This window comes from Macrobrachium rosenbergii, chromosome 46 (genome assembly GCF_040412425.1).
Source record: "Macrobrachium rosenbergii isolate ZJJX-2024 chromosome 46, ASM4041242v1, whole genome shotgun sequence".
NCBI lineage: Eukaryota > Metazoa > Arthropoda > Malacostraca > Decapoda > Palaemonidae > Macrobrachium > Macrobrachium rosenbergii.
The window spans coordinates 18,646,429-18,673,232 of record NC_089786.1 but is presented as its reverse complement, the minus strand read 5'-3'; positions in this window follow the sequence as shown (position 1 = coordinate 18,673,232).

Sequence of the window (26,804 nt, the reverse complement as noted above, 5' to 3'; positions counted from 1 at the left end):
CCTCTGTAGTCTGGTTGGCCTTTATATTGTGCTTTCAGAGGAGAGAAGGATCCGTGTCGGACACAACAAAAAACAGTACCTGCCGAGAGAAATATGGCTGCGCATTTGATTGAAGTCTGGATGCCCGATCAAGCAGTACGATCAACAAAACGAGGGATCACCTAACATTACCATAAAACCAATAATTAAAGATTAAAAACTGGAAGATACTACCACACCGTATCTTCCAGACAACCTAAAGAAACAACAACCCCAAATACCAAGGTGAAAATGTTAGGTTAAGGGAGCGGACTCCTTCACTCCCTCCCCAACACCGTGTCGTCAAAGAATAAAGGGCCCCAGCGCACTGCAATTTTTCAAAACAGTTTGCATCGCCCATTTCAAGTAATGCGATGCAAATACTGACTTGCATTCTCCCAAAAGGTAGACTTAACCAAGTCTTTAACAGATAAGTTTCTGCTACAGGCTGGCGGAGAAGTTTCCAAACTGCTCTTTATCTCGCGGCGCCTCTACCTTAAGAATACCATCTCCGAGCTTCAGCACATGCTCATGAGCTTCTTTTATCAGGCTCAAAAAGAAGGAAAGGGCATTCTGGAGAGAGGCCTCAAGGATTCTAACCGAAATTCAGAGGTGGTCACTGGACCTTCTGAGCTTCTTCAAGCCTCTGAACATAGAACTGAGAGCTCTCACAGGGCAGAGGTACCCTCTCGGGTTTTTCGGGACCGAATTAATTGGGAAAGGTCCTAATTTCTAAAACTCTGGCCAAGGTCTTGACGGGTCTGCTTCTGGCTAAGAAACCAAGAGTAGACATACATACTGCCTTCCTTTAGCAAAGCTCATTCTTTTTATCTATCGATGCTCACTTACTCTTCCTGGCCGTAGTCAGAGCTACCAAAAGAGAGTCTTCTGAGATCCTTCAAGGAGATGTTCGCCATCACCAAAGGATTGAGACCAGAACCATCTCCAGCACTACTCTCAAGATTCCACGCCACTGGTCTCTCTTGGTCCTCTTGACGATAAATGATCTAATCAGATCTGAAAGGTCTTGACTCAAAGACACTTCCAAGACCTTCTATGCTCAAAGACCAAGCTAACATGGCTCTATACCCTTTAATAGTAGGGTACCAGCAAGCTTTTTCTCTCTGTGGAGAAACAAGAGAAAATCGCCATCTGAGTTATAGTACGCGAAGAAGAAGACACGCCTTCTCTTCGACCAATTCGTGACCTAAACTGTGTCCACTCTTCATTGGTAAACATTGTCAGAGGATTCTTCTGGCTTCAAGGATAGCTTGAAGCCTCTCTTGAAAAGCCTCTTCTGGACGAGTCTCCTGACAGTCTGCAGGCGTACAAGATGAAGAGCAGACAAGCTTTGGTGGAACCTCTGAAAGGGCTGTCTGAGTAAATCTGGTCTCTCTGGCAGTCTGAGTCTGACGGGAGGTTTAGAAGGTCCGGGAACCACCCTGGACGTGCCAGAATGGAGCCACCAGAGTCATCCTTGGCCGCCCGGCTGGCTTGAGAACTCGAGATGACTTGCCAAAAAGATCTTAAACGTGGGGAAAGCATAAAGATCCAGGTCCGACTCAGTCTGCTTAGAACATTGCATCCAATAAAACCGCTTTAGCTGTTCAAACCGGAGAGCAGAAGGGCAGCTGAGTCATTTTGTCGGGTTGCAAAGAGATCTATGAGAGGACGCCCCATACCTTCCATAGCTCCTCGCAAACTAGGGATGTAAAGTCTGCCTGGACAGACCTGGTTCTTTCTGCTGAGAAGGTCCGCCGCTGCGCTCTCTTCCCCTGAATGAATCTCGCATTAGTCTGGTCCCACCTCCAGCCCAAACCAGTAGCTCCCCTTGAGAATCTCGAGAGGACCACAAGTGAGTGCCCCTGCTTCCGAATGTATGCCAGAGCGGCCGTGTTGTCCGCCGGGACTAAGACATTTACTTTCCACTTCTTGTTGAAAGGCCAACAGAGCTAAGTGAACCGCTTTTAGTTCCTCTTTTTTCATTTATATGCCAGTTTCTCTTCCTCCTGCCACTGGGTTCAAACTTCTTTGTCCATAGTCGCCTCCTCAGCCTGTCCGAGGCGCCGGAAAACAAAGTTAGGTCTGGGTTCGAAGCTGAAGAGGAAGTCCTGTGTCAGCTCTTCCTTCTGGACTCCACCAATGGAGGCACTCCTTTATCTCTTCCAAAAATGGCGTAAGGTGAAGGAGTCCGGAATCGTTTCTGGGCTACTTCTCTGCAGGTAAACTGCAGTGGCTCTCAGGTTCAAGCGCCCCAGTCTTACAAATCTTCCACTGAAGCTAAGGTTCACGACTCATCCACTGCTTGAACAGATCTTCCCTGCAGAAAGTCGCCGATTCTGCAGGCATGAGGCTATCCGTTGACTGGCCAGAAAAGCCTGAAAGTCTGAGTCCAGCTCACTCTAAATAGACAATCTGCTGATTGGGAGTAAGGCAAGACTTCTTCTCGCTGGACAATGAGGCCCAGAGATTTCGCCAATTGAAGAGCAGTCTTTGATAGGTCCTCCATACAGCTCTCCTCGATGCCGCTTGAGCAGCCAATCGCTTCGAGGCACATAGAAACTCGAATTCCTTCCAGGTGAAGGTGTTCACACTGATAACAGGATCTTGTGAAAACTTGGCATGTCGACAGACCAAGCAGAGGGCACGGAACTGATACACCTGTCCCTCAAAGACGAACCTCAGGAACTTCCTGAATCTAGGTGTATTGGGACGTGAAAGTAAGCATCTTGGAGGTCTATAGAAACCATCCAATCCCCCTGATGTAAAGACGCCAAGACCGATCATGGTTGTTCCATGGAGAATTTTGTCTCTGAACGAAGACATTCAACACACTCACATCCAGTACGGTCTCCATCCCCTGATGCTTTCTTTGCAGTGAATCAGGAACAGACGCACTGTAGAAACCTGGAGATAGAGGGGCATGAAGCAGTTCTATCGCTCCTTCTCCAGCATGGCTCGACTCTGAGCCAAGGCTGCCTAGTTTCATGAGCCAGCGAGCACGCTCAAAGAAACTGAGCCTCCACTAAAGGAGGTTTGGAAAAGGAAGGGATGGCATATCCTTCTCAAAACTTGGATCGGCCCAAGGGTTCGCCGAGATCCGCTGCCACTCTTGCCAGAACCTTTGCAGTCTGGCTCCTACTGCTGAATGGAGGACAAAAGGTTCATTTCTTCCCTCGGGGCCAGCCGAGGTTCTAGGCGTGGCTTGCCTTTCCTGGCCCTGCCAAAACACGCCTAGAGGATTCCCTTATACTGTCTCAAACGATAGCAGGGAGACGCAAACACCGCATTTCAGAAGCGGTAGAAAGCACAGGTCTTTTCGCTTTCTTGCAGATCATGCACAAAAGATCCTGTTGACTTCTGAGCTAACGCCTGGGACATTGCAGAAACCAACTCTTGCGGAAAAGATGTGCCTTGTCCAAAGGAGAAAACAGGGAGAGCTGACTTCTGGTTTGAAGAGATACCTTGCTAAAAGGAGCACCAAAGTTGCCTCTTTTGAGAACCCCGTCAGAAATAAAGAGGCAAGTTCACTGCACCGTCGCAGATGCCCCTATCAATGCAGTCTACTACCCTACCACATCATCCAAGAGCTCAGAAGGGAAGATTAAAATCCTTAATCTTCCTGGCTAAGGCCGCACCGCTCAGTCCAGGAAGTGCCCACTATCAAGAGTCCGAACACGCCTTGAAAACTTGATCCAGTTTGGAGGACGAAAGAAAACCTTTCTAGAGAATTAAGTGCGGTCCTCCTACTGGCATCCACGAGACTGGAGAAGTCCCCATGTGCGGAGGCAGCCACACCCAGGGAAAACATTTCCCCAGTCTCGTACCAACCCCGGTTACGGAAGGAACGACGAGAAGGAGGAAGACAGAAGACATTCTTCCCAATTTCCCTCTTCTCGGCCAGCCTAGCATCCATCTTCTTAAGGCCTTTCTTCGCCGAGACGGACAGGACAGGACAAGTTTCGTAAAGTCCGAAGAAGAAACAGAAGCTCTCATCCTCTTGTACTGGGACCCAGGAGACGGAGGAGCCAGAGGCAGAACGAATCAGGGAAGTTCTCAATAAAGAACTTCAAGAGCTTCTTGTAAGAAGAGAGCTGCGGAGGCTTCTCCTCCTTGCCACTGCCCTCTGGTCCGAGAGGAGTCTGCCAGGATACTGGGGACAAGTCCATTGGACTACGGCCTTCTCATCCAAGTCCCCTGAACTGAAACTTGAGTTACACGAGCGGGGCTGGAGGCTCGCATTACAGCTCTGCTGTGCCACCTGAAAGAGTTTGAGCCTGTTGAGGAGCACATCGAGCGCCAAAGGAGTGCACAGATGGTACAGCAATCAAAGGTGGCGCTAAAGGAGGAGCAGTCGGGTACCATGATTTACAGGTGGCGCCCAATGGAGGCGTAAGCGGCGAAGGCTACCGAGCGCGAGAGTAGTCGAGGCGAAGCCGCTGGTATCACAGGAGGCGCCAAAGGAGGCGCAATCGGCACAGCAGCCAAAGGTGGTGCCAACGGAGGCGCAAGCGGCGGTGCTACCGGGGCGACTGAAAGAGGAGTCGAGATGGGCGCCGCTGGCATCGTAGGAGGAGCCAAAGAAGAGACTTGACTTTTACACAAAAGTTGTAAAATCGAGTCCAAACGGGCGTTGATTCCGTCAATCACTAGCTGTTGAGGTCCATCGAATGCTGGAGCAGGCGCCACAGGAACAGGAGTCACAGGAGTCGCTACACTAAAGGAGCAGACCTCTCAGCTGCATCTTGTCTTATAAGGAGGCTCAGTCAAACGAATGAGACGGTAGTCCAACGTAAGAAAGCCTCTCCGGTTCTGCCCAAAAGCTACAGGAAGGGGTAGGATCCTCCAGAAGCGCCTTCTTCTTAGGAATCTTCGATGGTGAAAGCAGACGAGACCTCTTCAAAGGTCTAGAAGCGTCGCGAAAACGCCATCCTCTAGGAGGAGAGGAACTCCAACCGAGCCACTGACACTATCCACTCTCACCTTTTCGGTGGTGTGAGGGCCAGCAGCCCGGGGAAGCGCAACAGGACTGCTTTGAGGGGCAACTGCTCGGAGCAGGTCCCACCACTCCTTTCGGCTTTCGGGCATGCCTTCTCCTGAACCTGGGAGCCTGACAGGGGCCTAGGACCTTGGGAGCTGAATGGGCCGAGAAGCTACCTCCTCCACACTTACACAAGGAACAACACTTGCATTATCACTGCGGGTCTACTTTCAACTGGCTGCAAAATTGTCTCCATTTTCTGCACATGGAAGATATAAAGCATTAAGGACTGACACGCATCAGGATTGGGAGAAACGTGTGTCTGGGCAGGTAAAACTACAGGAAACTACAGGGGAGTTATGGGCTACTAGGCTTTACAAAAACCTCTTTGACTACCTCCTGACCTCAAGACCTAGAAGAGGCCTTCCTTATCCTATCTTTCTCTAGCTTCTTTCCATGTACTCCTCAAAGCACTCCAGTCAGACAAAGTTAGTAGTTCATACTTGTTACAAGTCAAGTCAGCAGAACATTTGCCTCTCTACATGAAAAGCAAGAGGTGTGCAGATCTAAAACTAAGCTTATTAAGGTTGGTTTTGCAGCTCACTGCAAAACCGGATACCACCAGAACCTGAATCAGACATAATAGTCTAACTAAGAATAACGCTACAATAATGAAAGAAAAAACAACAAACCGAGGCACTTCACCAAAAAAGGAACGCGTTCAATTGTTGAGAATACCAACAGCAGCAGAACCAGACACGTTCGCAATGCGCATATGGCAGGGCAGGTGAGGCAAGGGCGGGGGTAGAGGGATCACCTTTCGTAACGCTTAGCGCTAGCGCGAATTTGAATACTGCCGTGACGTCAAAGACGACAGCTATATGTAACTACCAGGTAAGTTGTATAAGTGAAAACAAAATTTAAGGTCACAATTTGAGATCCGGGGTATCAAATGAGAAATTTTTTTATAATCTAAAAAATGAAGGAAACGGCATTAGCTATTAGAATCAAAGCAAAAAAAGTTTGTGTATGTTATTTTTCATGAAATAACTATGAGTGAATACCATATTTGTAAGTTAAGGCCAAATTTCCTGAGGTCTCATTCTTTGAACCATTTGTCAGATTGGTCTAAAATTTCAGAAATGGATACAGGGCCTATGATTTTCCTGTGGGCCAAATTTTATCAAAATCTGAGAAATGAGGGTGTTAAACACTGGTTGATCTGACAGAGAATGCCCCTATGATGGTTACTGATGCTAAAGATATTTTGTCATTTCATAAGTTAGTATGAAAAAAATATGCCACAAATTTATTAAAAATCTGTATAAAATGTACATATAAGAATAAAAATTCAAAATTATACAGCTGACTCCCTACTTTATCAAGATGACACTGTGAACAAAAGACACCCTCCAGCATTGTAATTACATAGGGAATGATAAAAGATATAAATACAGTATTAGATATTTTTACCAAAAGACGACTTCTGTAAAATATCTAAAAGTCCCACTAACACTATACTTTACATTCTCTCCTTAACTCATATGAATGGAAGATGGAAAAAGATTTGTTGTCAGACTATAAAGCTAACAGCAGATATCCCAAGGTCAAAAGAATAAATACATTGCAAATGTGTGATTTCTACTCTGCTTGAACACTATGTACAAAAACTTTTGATCATGAATACTGACCTTAGAGAGCATAAAGTTTTTACTGCTATAAAGATAACTTCTCAAATGGACAGGAAATAGGTGCTTGAAAGAAGATAAATAACTTAGTAACAAAGATGTGGAATATACTACCCTATACTGAACAATTCTCAAGAATTACTGGAGGGCTTAAAATACATGAAGGAAGTCCAATGGAACAAGGTGAAAACTAGTACTGCATTGTAAACTCTCACTTTTTTTACACCTATGATATACAGTAATAAGTACTGTCCAGCAGCATGTGAACTTGAATAAGTTTAAATCACAAACTCACGAGGAAAAAGACTCCTTTAAGACTTAAAATTTCATAAACTATTTTGCAGTCATGTTTTTTTATTCCAAACAGCATTGGAAACCATTAGCCTTTACCAAAAGTAATTAAAATGAGGTAATTATCTAAAAACTGTTCACTCAAATAAACATTAATATGATTTCAGGAAGACAACCTAAATTAAAACCTCTTAGTTCTAAATCATATGGATATGATGCATGAACCATAACAAGTAATGTTAATGTATATACTGATGATTTATCCGTGCAACTAAGATCCCTTGTGGTAAAAATGATCGCTATGAACTTCTGGCACTGAGTAATTAGTTAACTAGGTTACTGAATATGATAAGGCTAGCCATTGCATGTCATTTTTATTGAATTCTGCATTGATGTTTCTCTATTTAATGTACTTACAGTACTGTACTTTCAATATGCTAGGTAAGCCACCTCAGCCTAAATACCATCAATAGCTTTCAACCAGTCAACTGATTTTGTCGTGAATGTTAAGAATTTAACTTGTTCAGGTTAAGTTTTTGCATTCTTTCCTTTGCAGTCTTTACCTTAGGCCTATAGGCCTACTCCCTTGATATTCTAGCCTACAGCCTAACACACCTTAAGATACAGACTTTCAGGATTCCCAAGTGCAGGTCCTAGGCTATTAGCTTATGCTAAGCCTAACAGAGAGGTGCATTCATGTTAGATTAGCTTTTAACAATAAAATAGCTTAACTAGGCTAGACAAGTGTCGGAGAAGGTCTATGGCCTGGGTTGTTAGCCTAATTAGCCAACACTCCACCGCACAGGCCTAGCCACATGCATCATCAGAAGATAGGACAAATCAGTAGGTTTAGCTACAGCCGCTGGCTGGAAATGCATGACAGCCTTGTAACCTCACATCCTAAGCTACAACACCATCCACCAGTACTTAGTTAAATCTTCGGTTCTTGATAATTCTTAGCAAATTACCGGGTTCCTCTGGGCTACATAGGCCTACGTCTAAGTTACCGAGCAGTCCTCTCCAAACATGTCTTTGGTCACGTACGCTAAAACTCTCCCTCTCAGTAGTTTACAGCGGCTGCAACAGACCATCCCCCTATCGAATTGAGGCCACAAATTCAATCGAAGTTACCTAAACATATTTTAAGAAAGCTGACCTTCATACAATGCGCCCAGCTTGGCTTAGAGTACTGACATGCCATCAAATCCTATAGGCCTATTCAAGAACATTCCCTTGATAGAGACTGTTAGTCTCCTTAATTTACATGTAAACCTTGCTAATACAAAGTGGCATGACACAAAAATACAGTTTAGTTTATATTTCCATTGCATGCAATGACTGTCAACATAAAACGCATACATACAAGGATAAAGACATGACGGCGAAAGGCGGTCGTCGGTCATAATCCGTTTGTTGTTATGGAAGCGTTTCTTCTTCTCTTTAATACCTTAACAGAAGTACTCAAAATTCAAACGCTTCTATAACTTTCTGAAAATTTATAAGTAACCATGCTGAATATTTTTATTTTTTTTATTTATCGGTCATATTCATACTGTATCTAGTCTTCCTACAGAAATACATGAATATCTGAGATTATTAACATTTTCAAATCCATGTTTATTTTACTTCATAGTACATTACCCGCATTTTCCATCGCATTTTTTCCACCCAAATGCATAAAATAGGACATGCATGTACTCGATGGGCCCTTGGTTATATGTGTCATTAGACTATGTAACGAGTTATTTATGTCATGCGTCAGACATTATACACTGCCAACAGCAGGAAGAAAGCAAAGTTAGAAGAGCTGTTTTCGGTGGTTCAAAAACCGCCAAATGGTACATAAGACACTGCAAACCTAAAACCGCACAATATAACCAATGACATGTCATGGGCCATAGCAGTCATAATCCATCAGCTAAGGCTAGGATACCAATGCACATGGCAAAGAATAGGAGACAACCCCCAACCATGCAAGCACTGTGAAATAATCCCTGAAGAACCCCTGGAACACTACCTTCTTGACTGTACAGAGACAGAACAGTTAAGAACAAGATATGAAGAAAATTAATGAACAGCAACCCAAATAACAAAGCATATACTGGCAAACATTCACAAACTTGCAGGCTTCCTATGCTCCTACCCACCACCACGGTAACTCTAAAGAATCCTTACCTTTACCTACCTGCTCTCCTTCCCAACCAATCACCTTAAAACAGACACAACCCCTACTTTAAACCAGACAACAAATCAAAAACCACTCCATTGCATCTCTAACCGCTACAACAAAAACAGACTCTTTAGACATCACTCTCTCCCCTATCAAAATCACCTTTTATCCACCACAATCAATACGCAACACATGCAAAACACACACACACACACACACACACAAGGAATAGGACCGGACAAGGATTATGGCTTTAGACCATCATGAGCTAGCATACTAGCTACCTGTGCCTACTACTCAAATTCTTCTTTTTTCCCCATCTGCTGGCCTATCCCACTAGCCAACACTCACTGCAATCATACTTTTGTCCACATCTGATGGGCACCTTAGGGTTCAAAGAGGTTGCAACCTTGCCTGTTAAATCTTTTCACTTCAAAATCACCCCCACCAAAATCACTATCATGCATCATAGTAAAGTTTTCATATAACCTAACCATCTCACAGACCATCAACATAAAGCTATGGGGTGCTCTGGGAGCGAGGCCTGTGCTGGCACAAGGCCAGCTAAATCTGAAAACAGCAGCAGCAGCAGTGAAATCAGTCTACTCCCACCCTCTGCTGTGACCACACTCAGTCAGAGCTGAGAGAAACATTGGCATAACAGAATATTACATTTTGATTTGTACCTAATTGTAAAAACTCTACAGATCATAATATCACACTTCGTTTACTTACTTAATAAAGCCACACCCTGATCTACAACAATTTTTCCATCCTAAGACGATGAACATCGGTGCGTTACTAGTCCGATGCAGTAGCCAAGAGAAATTATTAGAAAAATAGAGACAACTCTATATAAACTGAATGCAGCTGAGGCAGCAATAACTTTCAACAATACCTGTTTGAAAGGGGGTCTATTATCCACATATACCAACTTCCGTCTGCACGATACTTCAGACCACAATGAGAGCAACACCAGGAGCTTCAGGAGATCCCTATTGCAACGCCAGTTGAACACCAAGACTGGTGAACGTCAAGCACTACGTAAAGAGCAACCATAAGAAGAAACAGTGATCAGCATATCCAAACAGCCCCAAGTAGCACAACACCCTGGTGTCCCCAACGGAGAGGAAAATGAAGAAAACGAACGAGAGGACGAACAAGATGACGAACCCGCCGGACAGAGACCTGCTTTCCACAACCTACGATATCCAGAGGACATCGTGGTGTGTCTCACCCACCTCAGAGAGAAAGACCGAAGAAAGTGACAGCAGGACATCACTCGGAAGTTCGTTTCCACCAACGGTGGCAAACTCCAAATGCCACAGCCGATTATAGTATACTGTACATCGACCTAACCGAATATAAACCTACCCCGACCAAGAAGAAATACTCCACTTATGACTCAACTGCCATGTCATCTCGAAGCCTAAGCCTTTAGAGAAGAGACTTGAAATTGAACTATTACTCTATTCCATACAGCACTATGAAAACCGTAACCTCGTCTGCACTACTGACTCCCTGCAGCCTTTCCTGCTTGCTGAGGCCCTCACAGAGCACAGTACATACACCAGCAGTATCCTCTCACATGAGATGAGAGTTGCTGCCAAAGAGCTCCGGCAAAGAGAGGAAATCACCATAAGCTGGCACACAATACAGCAGCCTTCGTTTTGATTAAGATTGATGATTACCAAATGAAGTTTGAGCGCCTCACCAAAAACCCCATAGATGATATCAAGAGAGAAGCCAATGACAACATAGCAGTTGTCAATGGTGCGACCAACGCTACACACCTCCTGCACATCTTCGGAGACAACAGCTTGGGACACCTGTATGGGAATGTCAAAACCCACAAGCCTGAAAAAATCCCCTTCACCCTACCATTAGCCAGGCACCTACACCTACTTACAGACTGGCCAAATGCTTCAACCAGATCCTGACACCCTACATGCCCAGCAGATATAGCATATGTTCATCTACAGAATTCCTGGAAGAAATCAGATTCCCCAGGGGCTGGAGCCATCACCTAAAGAGCCATCACCTCTTTAGATGTTGAATCCCTATTTGCTAACATGCCTGTTGACGAGACCACTGACGTGTTCATCAAACATGTCTATGGGAACCCTTCTACGCCCCAGCTGAATATCCCGTAAGGATCACTGGGGACCCTCCTTGAGATATGCACAAAGGCGGCTCCTTTTTCCACCCATAACAGCAATATGTACAGGCAGAAAGATGGTGTGGCAATGGGCTCGCCTTTGGGTGTCCTCTTCGCGAACTTCTATATGGGAACGGTAGAAGAACGAGTCTTTTCTCGCATAAGAAGACCGCACAAGTATGCCCACTACATTGACAACTTCTTCGTGCAGGCAGCCAATGAGGATGAGGTATAAATGATCCCCTGCAAGTTCCAGCAATGCAGTTCACTGAACTACACAGTTGAATTTAGTAGCAGCGGCCAGCTCCCCTTTTTCGATGTCCTTATCTGCAAGACAGAATATGGCCTAAGAACTCCATATATACCAAGCAGACTAATTTAGGCCTCTGCCTAAACGGAGACAGCGAGTGCCCTGCAAGGTACAAGAACACCACCATCAAGGCCTTTGTAAGAAGGGCCTTAACTCATTGTTCTACCTGGCAGAACACCCACCAAGAACTTGATCGCATCTCTCAAATGCATGTAAATAATGGATTCTCCAACAAGCAAGTTAACAAAGAAATACATGCAGCATTAGGTCGGTGGTATGATGAGCGAGAACAGCCGCAGCCCCATCCACAAAGAATCAGGTTATATTACAAAGACAGAATACACCCAAAATACCGAGAAGACGAGGATGCCATAAGAAAATTATCTTTGAGAACGTATCCACGCACCGAAGCTGACACCGAACTGGACGTAGTCACCTAATACCAGAATAGGCGCATGAGAGACAAGAGTATGAAGAATAACCCAGCCCTGCCGATAAGAGATCCTCTAAGCAGACAAATGTGGTGTACCACTTCAAAAGCCCCATCAATGGTGGTCCCAGCTCATACATAGGTATGACCACTATGAAACTGTTTAAGAGGATTTCCTGTCATGCACAAGGAGGTGCAATAAAACTCCACATGAGAAACTCCTACCAAGAGAGCATCACCAGAGATTTAATTATCAAGAAAACCACAATAACTGGAGGGGCCCCAGACTCACGGCACTTAAGACTATTGGAGGTGCTCTTATTCCAACAAGAAAAGCCCTCACTGAATACAACCCAGGAAGTTCTCTGCCTCCCACCAATATAAGACGATCAACAATACAAAGGCCTGCAACCGACACCAGGGCAAGCGACACTCCCAGCCCAGCAATACAAGATCAGGCAAGCAATCCTGCGACCGAGAATATTTGCAGGTTAATGACAAGATGTGACGTCATGCAACGTCGCACACCACACCATAACATCACTCACCTGCCCCTCCAGTTAGCGAGGCTGCAACAGCGCGACCAAGTCTAAGAACTTAGCCTGAAGATCTCTCGCCAGCCAATAGGCAGCCTGCATTCCGCCTCAGCCAATTAAAAGTCAGTCTGCAGTCGACCTCTGCTGACTATTGACTATATAAAGAGTAGAACCCACCAACGAAATCAGTCTTGGACGAGCTCTCTTGCCAAGAACATCCTCTTGTGCTCTCCCACTGCTGTGTTGTTTGATACTGTGCCTCACCAGCCAAGGACAATTTTTTCCACTATTTCTCCGACGATCAGCGTTGTGGAGAAATCTCAGTGCCTAGTGAAATTTTTGGTTAAGAAAATGAACTTTCTGTAAACAGTGAAGAATAGAAAATTTGTTATAACTTGTATTGTATGTTTTTTTTTATCTCTTCCAAACAGGTAAGATGACTAGAAAGAGATCGATCTCCCTCTCCTCCCCCACCCTCCCCAGTGCCCCAGACCCTGCCAGGAGGATGATTATGGACTCTGACGAATCACACAACAAAATAACACCTACTCCTGTGGAAATGGACACTGCCACAATGACCCTAGCTACAGAAGACCCAGCACCTGACCAGCATGCGACTGAGGAGCCCTCCACTTTGGACGAGGAAGGATTCTGAACGCAAGTTCTAAGGAAAAACCAAAAACAAAGGTACATCACATAGCTTTTCAACATGTGCCAAAACCTGTTAATAAAATTGTGAAAAAATCTAGTGATAATGATCTGCCCAAATTCAGAGCACTTTCCTATGCATAGGTAGCTAGCTGCCCATCACTAATCATGACTGCTAAACCAAACCTGAAAGGAAATTTCACAATCTCCCCAAAGAATCAAGAAACTGTAGAATTCTTGAAAAACACCGCTGAGCTTGTTTTGCTTGACCCTGCAGAACGATTGATGAAAGCAGTAGTCTGCAACTACCCAACTGAATTACAACTCACCCCTCTTGAGAACCAGCCCTGCATTATGAGTGCAGAGAGGTGCATTAGCACAAGGTCACACTGCCCTACTTGAAAAGTGATATGCACCTTTAAAGGACCCATACCCTTCCAGGTGAATATAGGAATCTGGGGACTCTTCTCAGTGGAAAACTACACCCCAGAACCTTTATGATGCTTCAAGTGCCATCGTTTCATGCACCACCAGGAAAGATGCACAGGGATCGAAATCTGCAACATATGTAGCCACCGACACCCAACAAAAACCTGTCTGGCCAAATTCAAAGCTGGCCTGCCAACCCCTGCATGTTGCCCTAACTGTAAAGGAAAGCACCATGCCTGGCAGAAGAAATGTCCTGCCTGGCTCCAGCACATTGCACGCATGAAAGAAAGTACAAAACCCTCCTCGCCCTCCACCTACACAAACTCCTTCCAATTATTACCCTCCTCTTCCCAATCCACTTCCTCGAAACCTCTCTCTCCCTCCAAAACTACAGACACAACCCCGACCCACCAGACAACAAGGCTCTCTTCCTCCCCCCTCCCAGGCTACCCTTTTCCCCAACCCATCACCACCTCCTCCCAAGCTACCCCTCCTCCTTCTCCAGTCTATACTCCACCTTCTCCCTATATTCCTACCTCTCCTCATCTCACACACTCCATCCCTATCCCCTCCCCTGAACCATACAACCCTATCTCTCCAACACCCCACACCCACAACAGAACATGCCTCAGATTTTCCTCTACCTCCTTACACAATATGCACTCATATCATCAGGGAAAATGACACAGACAACCTAAAGACTGAGTGAAGTTTCAACAAGGACAAAATCATACACTTCATGAAAAACATCATGACTGCCTTCACTGAATTAGCACAAATCCCATTCGACCAAACCCTTACTGAAAAAGCCATCAGCCAGATCCTCAATAAGGCAATGGCCCAACAATCCAATTCATGAGTACAGATAGTGACACCAATTCCACCACCAGCTCTGACATGAACCCAAATTCCCCCTCAATAATGACAGGGAACTGCTTAAAATACTTCATTGGAACATTCTTGGCATACTCACCAAATTTGCATTACTGCAGTCGCAAACATCTCTAGGAAATCATGATATCATTACTCTACAAGAAACACTCCTTAGACAAAACCTGTCCTTTTCCTTCAAACGATACACTGTATACCGGACACCTCACACCGACTCTAAAAGAAGACTCCTAACACTGGTCAAAAACAGTATTTCCTCCTCCCAGATGCCAAGCATAGACTGGACCAGAAGCAGAAATACTAGGCGTCAAAATCAATCTAGATTGCACAACCCTTACAATCCACAATGTGTACAGAGCACTGAATAGCACCCAAGAAGCAGATGCACTTTTTGATGCAGCCTCCAGAGAAAATGCCCTTATTACATCACCCCTTCCTTAAGCCAGACAACAAACACACCCTGCAGGACGCCACCTGCACTTTCTTTTCCAGGAATTCCCAGAAGTAAAATTATTGAACAATTGTAATGAGCCCACAAATCTACACGGTGGTAGGCTGGACCTAACTCTGGTTTCCAGAAACCTGCAGGAAGGAGCAACATTGGAACTGCACCCCGTTCTTACCGGTGACCACTTCACCTTGCAGAAAAGGCTACTGTTAAGGAGGCTCCCTCCCCCTCCTCTTCCCCCTCACAGATGGAACCCTTGGTTTGCAAATTGGAACCCCTTCGAAAATTACATGACTACCAAGTCCACAGAATACATAAATCATATTCTACAGGATGTTTGCACATTTCTACAAGATTTCTGCAACAACACAACTAGTGCCACTAGAGCCTCCATGCCAAAAAAGAAATACCCCACCACAAATACAAACCACAAAGATGCCTGACACTACGGCTCTCAGATAAAGGAGATGAACAAAAAAGTAAACCAAGTGAGGAAACTCTTCAGAAGATACAGAACAGACAGCTTGTGTGCCACACTGATTGAAGTCTCAGCTCATTCTGCTCAGGTATCTAAAGAAGTGAGACAAGAAACCTGGTTTCAATGGTGCGGACAAGTACACCATCTCACACCCATTGCCAAGCTGTGGAAATGGTTCAACAAGTCTTGAGTAAAAAGAATTTCATAATTATCCCTTACTCTGACCCCAAAGCAAAGCTGATAGAATCACCCAGCATTTCGCGGACAGGACAAAGATTGTCAACCTCTCCCTCGACACTCAGCGATGCCTAATAGCATTAGAACCTCTCAGAAGCAGGAGTGTAATTGAAACCTGCAACACCCATGGCAAACAGACACTCCCTTCACCATGGAGAAATTAAACTTTACATTAAGGAAAGCAAAGAATACTGCACCTGGGTCTGATCTTATAACCTACAGAATGCTCAAGAATATGGGCGAAGCTGCATAGACTGTATACCTAATGCTGGTCAACAAGACCTATGTCGAAAAGAGTCAGACCAAGGGAACAGAACCAGCAGGACATAAACCCAACTCCCAAACCAAAACAGCCAGGCACTTACAGACCCATTGCTTTAATTAGCTGCACCAAAAAGGTAGTTGAGAGGATGGTCCTCAATAGATTACTCTGGAAAGCAGGCCCCCTATGTCCACATATCTATGCAAACAGGAAGGAAATTGGAACTCAGGAATGCATAACTGATGTCCTATCCACAGTAAATGAAAGGAAGGCCTTAATCATCTTCCTCGGCCTTGCCTATGAATTGGCAAATTCCACTGTCATACTCTCCTCATTTGTTCAAAAAGGCATAAAAGGTAATCTCTTGGCATGGACACAAAAGTACACTCAAATTGAGAAGCGAGAGTCTACTTTCAAGGAGCCTACTGGAGTTCATTTCACAGGAAAATGGGATCCCACAGGAAGGAATACTTAGCCATTTTCTCTTCAATGTCCTCATGGAGAATCTCGCTACACTGAAGCCACCCAAAGGAGTAAAAATCTTCATTTATGCAGATGATGTGTGCCTGGTGTGCCCCCAGCAACCAGGCGACAATTCAACTGCAGAAAACCCAGTAATCACTACACTTGATCGAAGGTAAGTGCAAAGAACTTGGTCTCAAAATCAACACAAACAAAAGTAAAGCTATAGCCATCAAGCACACTTACCCAGCCAATAATCTCTCCATCATGGGAAAATCCATAGAATGGGTAAGTGATTTCATGTACCTGGGAGTGAATATAAATCATAAACTCTCGCCAGGAAATGTACAGCACTTGAAGCAAAAGACCAAATGTCGCTTTAAATGCGATGAAAAGAATTACTTCACTTTGCCAAGGTGCATTCACTCACCTACTCAGAATGTCCTACATTCAAACCACCCATTCTGTAGTGGAATATGTGGCATGGCGCTCAGAAAGATGACTCGGGTCTACTCACTTGAAGTGATTCAAAACAATGCAAAGAGAATCATTGCAGGTGCCCCAATGTAGACAAAACTCTACCTACTCAAAGCAGAAACCAACCTTCTCCTCTCCCTTCCGGAGTTGATCAAAGAAATGCCCTCACCATAGTCAAAACCTTGAAAAGCGGTAGGGATTGCCCTATGAGGAACAAAGTAACTAGAATCCTAAACTTGCATGAGGAACTCAATCCTCCCAGGAATTATATGGGAAACCTCCTCGCCACTCTGAAAAGGATTAACATGCAAGAAGCTGTCGAGCCCCCTCCTTGGACTCCCATCCTCTTCAATTTCCATTTCACATTCTCCCGGCAAACGAGGCCCTCTGCTCTCCAGCACAACTCAGACAAGCTGCACTAGCAGCCATAAACAACACAGCTGCTCCTAATGTTTACTACACAGATGGTTCAGTGGACCGAAATATACCAGCTGCAGCTACAGCAGTAGTTACCTCCTCCCTAAAAGCGAGCTGGAGACTTTCAAATAATGCCTCCACCTTGCAAACGGAGCTAGTTGGCATCCAAAAGGTGCTAGAAGACTCCTAAACCAGGCAGGAAACACAGCAATCACACAGATTCAAAGTGTGCAATTCTCGCTGTAAGGAATCAGTCACACACTGAAAATGTCCACATCCTAACCAGCATAAAAGCTGCAGCCTTTGCTCATCAGAGCAATGGAAGGCAAGTGACACTGAATTGGATTCCCAGTCACACAGGAATCGAAGGAAACGAAGAGGTAGATCAACTTGCAAAAAGCACTCTGCAATGCAATACAATCAGTATTGCCCTAAATCAGTCCCTCACACAAATGAAACAAAAAAATTTTCAGGTACTGCCAAAATGAAGCCCACAGCGAAATTCGTCAGTTACTTCTCTAAGTATTCAGGTCTGCAAAATAGTATGTAGAAAACACCAAATTACAAAGCTTTTCTCTTTCCAGGAACACACCCAGAAGACCCCCTATATATACCGCCACGAGCGACCTGTCTCTCCAGACTCATCCCAACGTGCAGTAGATGACCATCGAGCTGGTCGAAACATGTGACGGAAAAAGTACTCAAAATACCAGACAGACGTCAGAAAAAGAAACAAGAAGAAATACCACCGAAAATGCCACCAGGAAAATCTACAGATTTACATCCCAGGTTTCAGTGACTTTCTGTAATGCTTTATAATAATGAATTTCATCTGTAAGAAATACGCTGTTTCATCCATCAAAATATGAACATTGGACAAGTATTGACTAATATTGATGTGCGGGAAAAGTGAATTATTAGAAGAACTGAGAAAACTCAGTATAAAATCAATTTGCAAAATGCAGCCATTATTATTATTATTATTATTATTATTATTATTATTATTATTATTATTATTATTATTATTTGGCAGCAGACCCTCTTTTAAACAGGTTTTATTGAATGTTATTGCTGCTTCAGCTGCATTTGTTTTATAGAAGACTCTCTATTTTCCTTATTGCGGACTTCTCTTCACTGGAGGTGCGTGCTAACAGCTCGCCAATATTTGTAATTTCATTGGGGTTATTAGCATTTCATTGGGGTTAAGTCAAAATATGTGGATTCTGTTTTTGTATATTCTATATAAAGTTAGAATATTATAACTTATACAGTTGTGGTTGCACATACAGTTGTTGCCGCGATGTTTCGACAGACTCTTCTGTCACTCTCCAGCGGGAGCTAGGAGAGGACTGGCAGGTTGCATAGGTCTTTCCGAATTTATACACAGGCTTCAGTGGGGGGTCATGGACGGCGAATTTTGAATGGTTCCAGTCGGCAAGCTTCAAACCACATTTCCGCGGCGAAGCTCAAGCCTGGCTGATCTTCTCATTCTGGGAATGTTACTCATTCCAGCGTTTTTACTGGCCTGCCGTTGTGTGATATCATGCCGACTGACATCATAGGTAGTTTGGCTGCTATTGGGCGGAGGGTGAATGACATCATTATTTCCTCTCCCTCTCTCATTGTCAGGGGGTTGTCTTAAAGGGCGCCTCGCTCTTCAGGGGCATCTCCATTGTCAGGGTTGTCATTTTCATGTATGTGTTGAATTTGCTGGTTATTCGGCATTATTTTTCTTAAATTCGTGGGTAGGAGCAATGCCTCCTGAGTTGTGTTCATTGTAGAATTTTTCTCGGCGATGAGGAGCGCCTCCAGCAGGCGCAGGCGTCGAGGGTCGGCGGCTCTCCAAATTATACTTATATTTTGTATAATGCTGTTGTGGGAGATGGAAGTATTGTGGGTGGCATAGGCGTGGTTCATGATGGCACCTTCCTGGGCGTGGCAGGAGATCCTCTTTGACAGACGCATCGTGGTCATTCCAATACAAACGCCGGGGCATCCTTGGACAGGACATACAAATTGGTACACCACATTCTTCTGCTTGAGGGGGGTCTATTGCTGGCGGAGAGGGGTTATTCTTCATCACGAGATCACGGGTGCAGCGGTTCTTGTAATATATTACTAGATTTATCCTCTTATTATCCTCGGTTGGGGTGACGTTCTCCAAGACGATTTTCTTCATGGAGCTCTTGCCCTCATGGTACTGGGGATGCATATGGGCCTTGTAATATATCTTAAGATTCAACGACCCTTCAGCAAGAACAAGTGAGGATACCAGGAAATTCAGGCGATCCATCCTACAGCAGCAATCGGGAACTAAGATGTCGGAGTTGCGTGACCTATACGATGAAGCAGTCCACCTACACCAGCAATGGATGAACGCCCGGCAGCGGGCAAGCAGACCCACTGACAGAGGAGATGGAGCACCCGAAGCAGAACGACCTGGTCCCTTGCAATACTTAGTTCCCATGAATGATGACAACCTGAATGAGGTTGACCACAAAGATGGAAACATTGATAACAAACATGTCCCCCGCCTGATGGATGGATGGATGGATGTATGAGTTTTAGGGCAAAAGCCCAGGCACTGGGGCCAAAAAGCCATTCAGCGCCGTAATGGAAACTAAATAAATTATATTATGAAAATGAGTTAATGAAAGTGTATAAATGAAGATGGTTCATAGATAAATTAAATATGATAAATGAATGAATTAATGAAGAAAACAAAAAAAAAAAAATAAATAAATATATATATATATTCTATGATGTGGTTAATAAAATATAATTAAATTTTATTAAAGAATTTTTATAGACTTTAAAAGGGGATGAGAGCAGAAATATCTGCTTCATCTCCCAAAATATCACAGAGGATTTACCTCTAAAATATATCTCTCTTTGGTTAAAATATCTGGGGCAACCAACCAGAATGTGCTCCACTGTTAGCATCTCACCACCGCAAGCACACTCTGGGAGGCTGCCCCTTCTAAAATAAACTGATGGGTCAAATAAGTGTGCCCAATCCTCATTCTGCTTAAAACTAATTTCTGTTCGTCTATCCGACTGGAAAGACGAAAGCCACGGCAATATACTATTTCTAATTTTTCTATATTTCTTATTATTGGCAAGAGAAGAAGTCCATCTTTCTTGCCATTTGTTTAAAATATAAGATCTAAAAGGACCTTTTAGGTCTGTATGAGGCACTTTACTAAAGGCTGTTTCTGAAGAGACACTAGCACCTTTCGCTTCCCTATCTGCCATCTCATTTCCACAAATCCCCACATGAGAAGGGACCCAACAGAAAGAGACAGATTTACCCAGATAATACAAATGGAAGAGCGATTCCTGAACTTTTTGAACTAATGGATGGAAGCTATTGAATTTTTTTTTATTGCTTCTAAAGTGCTTTTGGAGTCCGAGTAGATGACGAAATTAGTGTCACTACTTTGAAAAACTATATCCAGGGCAGAGACTATGGCTGTTAGTTCTGCTGTGAATATGGATGCAAAGTCAGGTAGTTTAGCTGTATATGCTGTATCACCAAGGATAACTGCACAGCCAACACCACTATCCGACTTTGATCCATCTGTATAGATTTTTGTCACATTAGTATGGGCAGTATCGTGCTCCAAGAACTTTCCCTAATCTCTTCCTCAGGACAGTCTTTTTTGTTATATGCAGTTTTTGCACACGGATGCTTCTGGGATAAGCCATGGAGGATACACAGGATGTTTCACTTCCATGACTTTCTGGGATTTAAGATGATTATCCCTAACATCTTCATTTAGTCTAATTTGGAATGGTCTAGAGGCTCTTGTACCAGAAAAACCGTGAGTCTGTTTCCTTCAGCACTTGGAAGGAGGGATTTTTGGGAGCACTTTTAATTCTAGCCATGTATCTTAATCCTAGTTCTTGCCTCCTTAGATCAAGGGGGAAGTTGGTCTGTATCAACATATATGCTTTCAACAGGCGAAGTTCTAAAAGCTCCTGAGCATATTCTCAGCCCCATATTGTGTACAACGTCCAGTTCCTTCAGCTTGGTTTTACAAGCTGAGGAATAAATCTGACAGCCATAGTCTAGCTTGGATCGACACAACGAGTCATACAGTCTCAGCAGGGATTTTTTATCAGCTCCCCAACTAAATCCAGAGACAACCTTTAAAATATTGAGAGATTGTTTAACATTAGTCTTTAAGGCATTTATGTGGTTGGCCCATGTCAATTTCTGGTCAATGGTCATCCCCAAAAATTTTACTTCCTTTTCATAAGGAATGATGGATCCTTTTAAACTAAGGGTGGGAACCTCTTCCACACGCTGGCACCTAGTAAATCTTACAGAAACTGTTTTGGAAGAAGAGAATTTTAAAACCATTCTCATCAGCCCACTTTGTAATAGCATTAACAGACCTTTGCAAATGTTTACATACTGACGAGGCATCATATCCTGTGCAGTATATTGCAAGGTCATCAACAAAAAGCGAGCATTTAACAGGTGATGATATTTTTGCAACAATACTATTTATTGCAACTGAAAAAGTGTTACACTTAACACACTTCCTTGTGGAACACCCTCCTCCTGCATAAAAGGTTGGGAGAGTGTGTTGCCCACTCTAACCTTAAAAAGTCTGTCTGTTAAAAAGGAATATATAAATTTAATCATTCTTCCACATATGCCCATTTTGTGCAATTGTTTTAAGATGCCAATTCTCCAAGTAGTGTCATATGCTTTCTCAGGTCAAAAATATGCCAATAGTCTGACACTTTTTGGCAAATCCTTGCTGGATTTGGTTGGTCAGCCTCAGCAAAGGATCAAGGGTGGAACGATTTTTCCTGAAACCAAATTGAAATGGAGTTATTAGTCCTTTGGTTTCCAGGTGCCAAACTAATCTGGTATTTATCATTTTCTCCATCAGCTTACAAACACAGCTGGTAAGAGCTATTGGTCTATAGCTGGTGGCTTGGGAAGCATCTTTATTAGGCTTTTTATGGGGACAATTATGGATATTTTCCAGTCCTTGGGTAAAATTCCAGTTTCCCATATTTTGTTTATAATCTTGAGTAAATATTTTTGGCATCATCTGGGAGGTGTTTCAGCATTTCATATAAAATTGAATCTCACCTGGAGCTGTTGATTCAGTTGAAGAGAGCGCCTCACTGAAATTCTCTTAAGGAAAATTTGTAGTTGTATGGTTCAGATTTTCCCGAATCAAATTTCAGAGTCATTTCAGAATTCCTAATTCTCTGAAATTCTAGAGAATAATTATCAGGGCTGGAAACTTTGAGAAAAGTGTTTTCCCAGCTCATTGGCAACTTCAGTGGGCTCTGTGATCAGAGTGTTATTTATTTTTAATGAGGGCAATGGTGACGCAACAAATTTTCCACTCAGTTTCCTTATTTTGCGCCACACCACTCTCAATGGAGTTTTGGAATTTATTCCATTGATATAGTAAAGCCAACATTCTCTTTTGGCTTTCTTATAAAAAAACACCGCTGCTTGGCTAACGCACGTTTATAGATTAATTTAGACTGAGGGGAGCCACTAGTTTTGTAACGTCTGTAGCATTTCCTAGTCACTTTCCTCAGAGTACCACATGTCTTATTCCACCAGGGAACTGCAGGTCTACGAGGTTTGCCTTTTTGTTTTAGAATCGAGCCCTCAGCACTCTTCAAAGTGGATTCAATAAAGTAATCATAGGCATCCAGGTGAGAATGAAATGACTCAAACTCCTTATCTAGATTGACACCTTGACTGAACTTGTCCCAGTCAGCATCCTCTACCTTCCACTTAGGTAATGTTTCAGATGGGGCATTCAGAGCATATTTCAAATGGATCGGGTAATGATCACTTGCCATTTAAATCTTCATTAACAGACCAATTAAAATCAAGGTGGATATTTGTTGAAGAAATACTAAGGTCCAGTGCAGAAAGATGATTATCGTGAATGTTGTGGAAGGTCATTGACCCATTATTATATAGTGCAACATCATTCCTGTCAATAAGGTCCTCGATTATTTTCCCTTTACTATCTAAACACTGACTTCCCCAAAGGGGGTTGTGGGCATTAAAATCTCCTAATAAAAGAAAAGGAGCTGGAAGTTGGTTAATCAAGGACTGAATATCTCCAATGTTAAAAGAAAGGTCTGGTGGAAGGTATAAGTGAGCAGATTGTTATCCTCTTTGTCCAAAATGACTGAACTGCAACCAGCTTGGAGTGTTGTATTTAATTGTATTGTGGAGTGCTGCAAAGATTTATTAATAATAATTGCAGCACCTCCATGAGCACGATCACCAACTGGGGATATGATTTAAATATTGAATAATTTAGTCCAGGGTTATAAACAGAGTTGCCTATCATTGTTTCTTGCAGGCATACGATCCCTGGATGAATTCATTCATTAAAACTTTAAGATCTTCAGAACGGGCTCTGAGACCTTTGCAGTTCCACTGGAGGATATCGAGCAAGAATGCTAAGGTGGTTAAATGTACTACTTCCCACTCCTTGGAGGGAAGTACTGATCTTAGGTTGGAGAGGAAATTCTCCTTTATCAGAGGTTGTTTTTTAATCCCTTTTCATCCTTGTTAATTGGTGTTCAGGGTTTTGGTTGATCTTCATATTTTTTATTATGAACCTGATGGTCAGGGTGTTACTGTCTTCTGAATATTGTTGCACCACTAATCCTATTTGTCTTAGGACGGCAAGACTGAATTGAACTCAGATGGTTTTGTTCTGAAATACTTTTGGAACCACCTTTCTAGGAGGAGAGATGTCTTCCAAAACACTGAACCCATTTGATGTTTTTATTATAAAATTATCATCACTGGGGACTATTTCTTGTGCGTTTCTTGGTAGTTGCAAGCTAGTTTTATTATTATTTTTGTTTGTGGCTGTGGCGATTGATGGGTTGAACTTGCTCTATCTATTTGGGATTGTTCCTTTAGCTTATTTTGGTTTGGTGGGAATTTTCAGAATATTTTTGAATTGTTTGGGTGCTGATTTTGCTGCAGCTCCTGCCTTTATTTTTGATGAATCGACAGCTGTGGATGTGTGGAAGATAAATTTTCCATGCTTTTTGAAGTACAATGTTTGGTACTGGACTTCAAAGCACTTCGTGATTCAGTTTGGGTTCTGATTATTATTTATGGTTCGAGAAAAGCAGGTTTCCATATCTTCCTAGTAGATGTTATTGGTGGCTTTACATTGTTAGGAGTTTTCATCAAGTTTTATTACAGAAGCATAAGTAGTGTTGGCACTTTTGTTTGCCCCCATTACCACCCGTGCGCTTTGCTTCACTAAGGCTGATATGTTCATTATCTGCCACTGCCAACACTTCTTGTTCGAATTTGTGCCTGGGACAAGCCCTAGAAGTTTGGTGTGTGGTCGCCTTGCAAAGAAAACAGTATCGGGCTGCTTTGCAATCATCAGGGTTGTCGTGCTCTGCAGAGCATACAGAACATCTTTTTTTAATACAAGAGTTTTGAATATGGCCATATTCAAAGCATTTACGACATTGTTTTGGACTTCTTTTATTTTTTTTACCTGCATCCTTTCATGGCCAACAATGATGGTGTCAGGTAAATAACTAGAGGAGAAGGTTAAAAGGATGGCTGCATCACCTCCCAGTTTTTAACTTGGTATACACAAGGGGGCATCGTTTGAGAATCTCCTCCTCTTTAAAGGCATGCAGATCTTTTGAGTATACCACCCCTCTTAAAGTGTTAAAGAATTTGTGAGATGAAATAGATTCAATATTTCCATCTTTCAGGTGGTTTAAATTTAGCTAACAAACTGCTTGAGTCTCATTTCCAGCTTTTATTAGAAGTTCTTCCCATACCTTTTCAAATTTCCGATGGGAATGGAACCAACTTTGTTCTCAATGCATTCAGCACCTTTTATCAAATTTTCCCTTCCCTCCTTAAAGATAGCAACATGCCAAAAGGGGAGGAAGAGTTCTGCTACATGGGACTGGTCCATGTTCTTCATCCTTTGGAACAAAATCAAATGGCTCATCATTCAATTTCTCACTGAAAACACTTTCGTGCTGACAACTGCAGTCATTTAGGACATGGCCATGTAATTTCTTGTTGTGCCTCACTAGCTTCCTGGGAAGAGGAAAATTTAATATAAGCAGAAAATGACTGCTTATCTTTTCTAGAAGTCAATTTAATTCTTTCCACTTTTCCAAATTGCTTGGCTACACTGAACAAGCATTCATAGTCCAATGATAAGTTTACATTAGTGCAATAGAGCACTATTATTTAATCAATTCCACCAGATTTATTAACACCCTGGTGTCTCAGTGTTTGGTTCTGTCCAACAGCCAAGCCCGTTCCATGTTCATGCCAATGGTGCCGAAGCTCGGATCCAAGCCAAATCCATAAGTTTAAACCAGTCACATGCGTGCCAGTAAGTCGACACCCAGATCCAGCACAGACCCGGAGGACAAATGGGCACATGAGGCCAAATCCATTTTGAGAAGAGCATTTTATATACATCAGACCACCACACACAAACTGGTTATATCAAAACTGCTTGGCATATCCGTGGATCAGTCAGGTATTGGGATTCTCCGCCAATGGCACAAGTGAGAGTTGACTCCCAACAGTCCACCCCATACCCTACCCTTTCAGGATAGCACCAACACGCTTTCAGTGGCCCAGGTATAAGCCAATCCGCCTGCTGAGAGCTCTGCCCCCACCAATGGGGACTGACTCCCCCACCCAAGCATGTTGGTGGGCTTCCGGACAAAAGCCAGGAGTCCCATCCCAAACACCAGCCCCCTGGATTCCGATGGGCTGATGCCTGGAGATGGCTCCGCCCTCAAGATAGCAATGGGAGGGTCCCATCACCACCTCTTGGGTCCAAACCATGTCAGGTGGTGACTCAACCACCACAACTCCCACAATTAGCTTCAGATGCCAACCCTCCCAAAACACGGTCCCTTCTCAGACTCACCTAAGCAGCGAAATTTTTGCAAAAGTGGAAAATTCCACATAATTAATCCAAAATGTTAATAAAAATGTGACATGGAGGAAGGATGTAGTAAGAATGAAAATTTCTAGAAAGAAGAGATAGTTCTGACGTGAATTTAGTTGGATCGGCAGCAGAGTCTCAAGACTAGTGGAGAGGAATCCCAATCAGGTGTCAAGACCCTTCTGCTGGTCCCTAAGCCCCTACCCACGACAAAGGGTCAGAATCTAGGGGGCCCCGCCTGATGACGAATACTGAGGAAAAAGTTTTGGCCTGTCTCAACCGCCTTCAAGAGGATGACATGACCCAGCGCATGAGGGGCACCACCACGCAAAACCCACTGCCCTCAATGGTGGCAGTTTACGAGTGCAGCAGCAGCACAAAGGCTACATCAACTTGACAGATTTCCAGCCCTCCCCGGATCAAGACGCTTTGTTGAATTTGGGGCTGAACTGCCACTATTTTGAAGCCAAAGAGCCGTGAAAAGAGGTTGGAAATAGAACTGGTGCT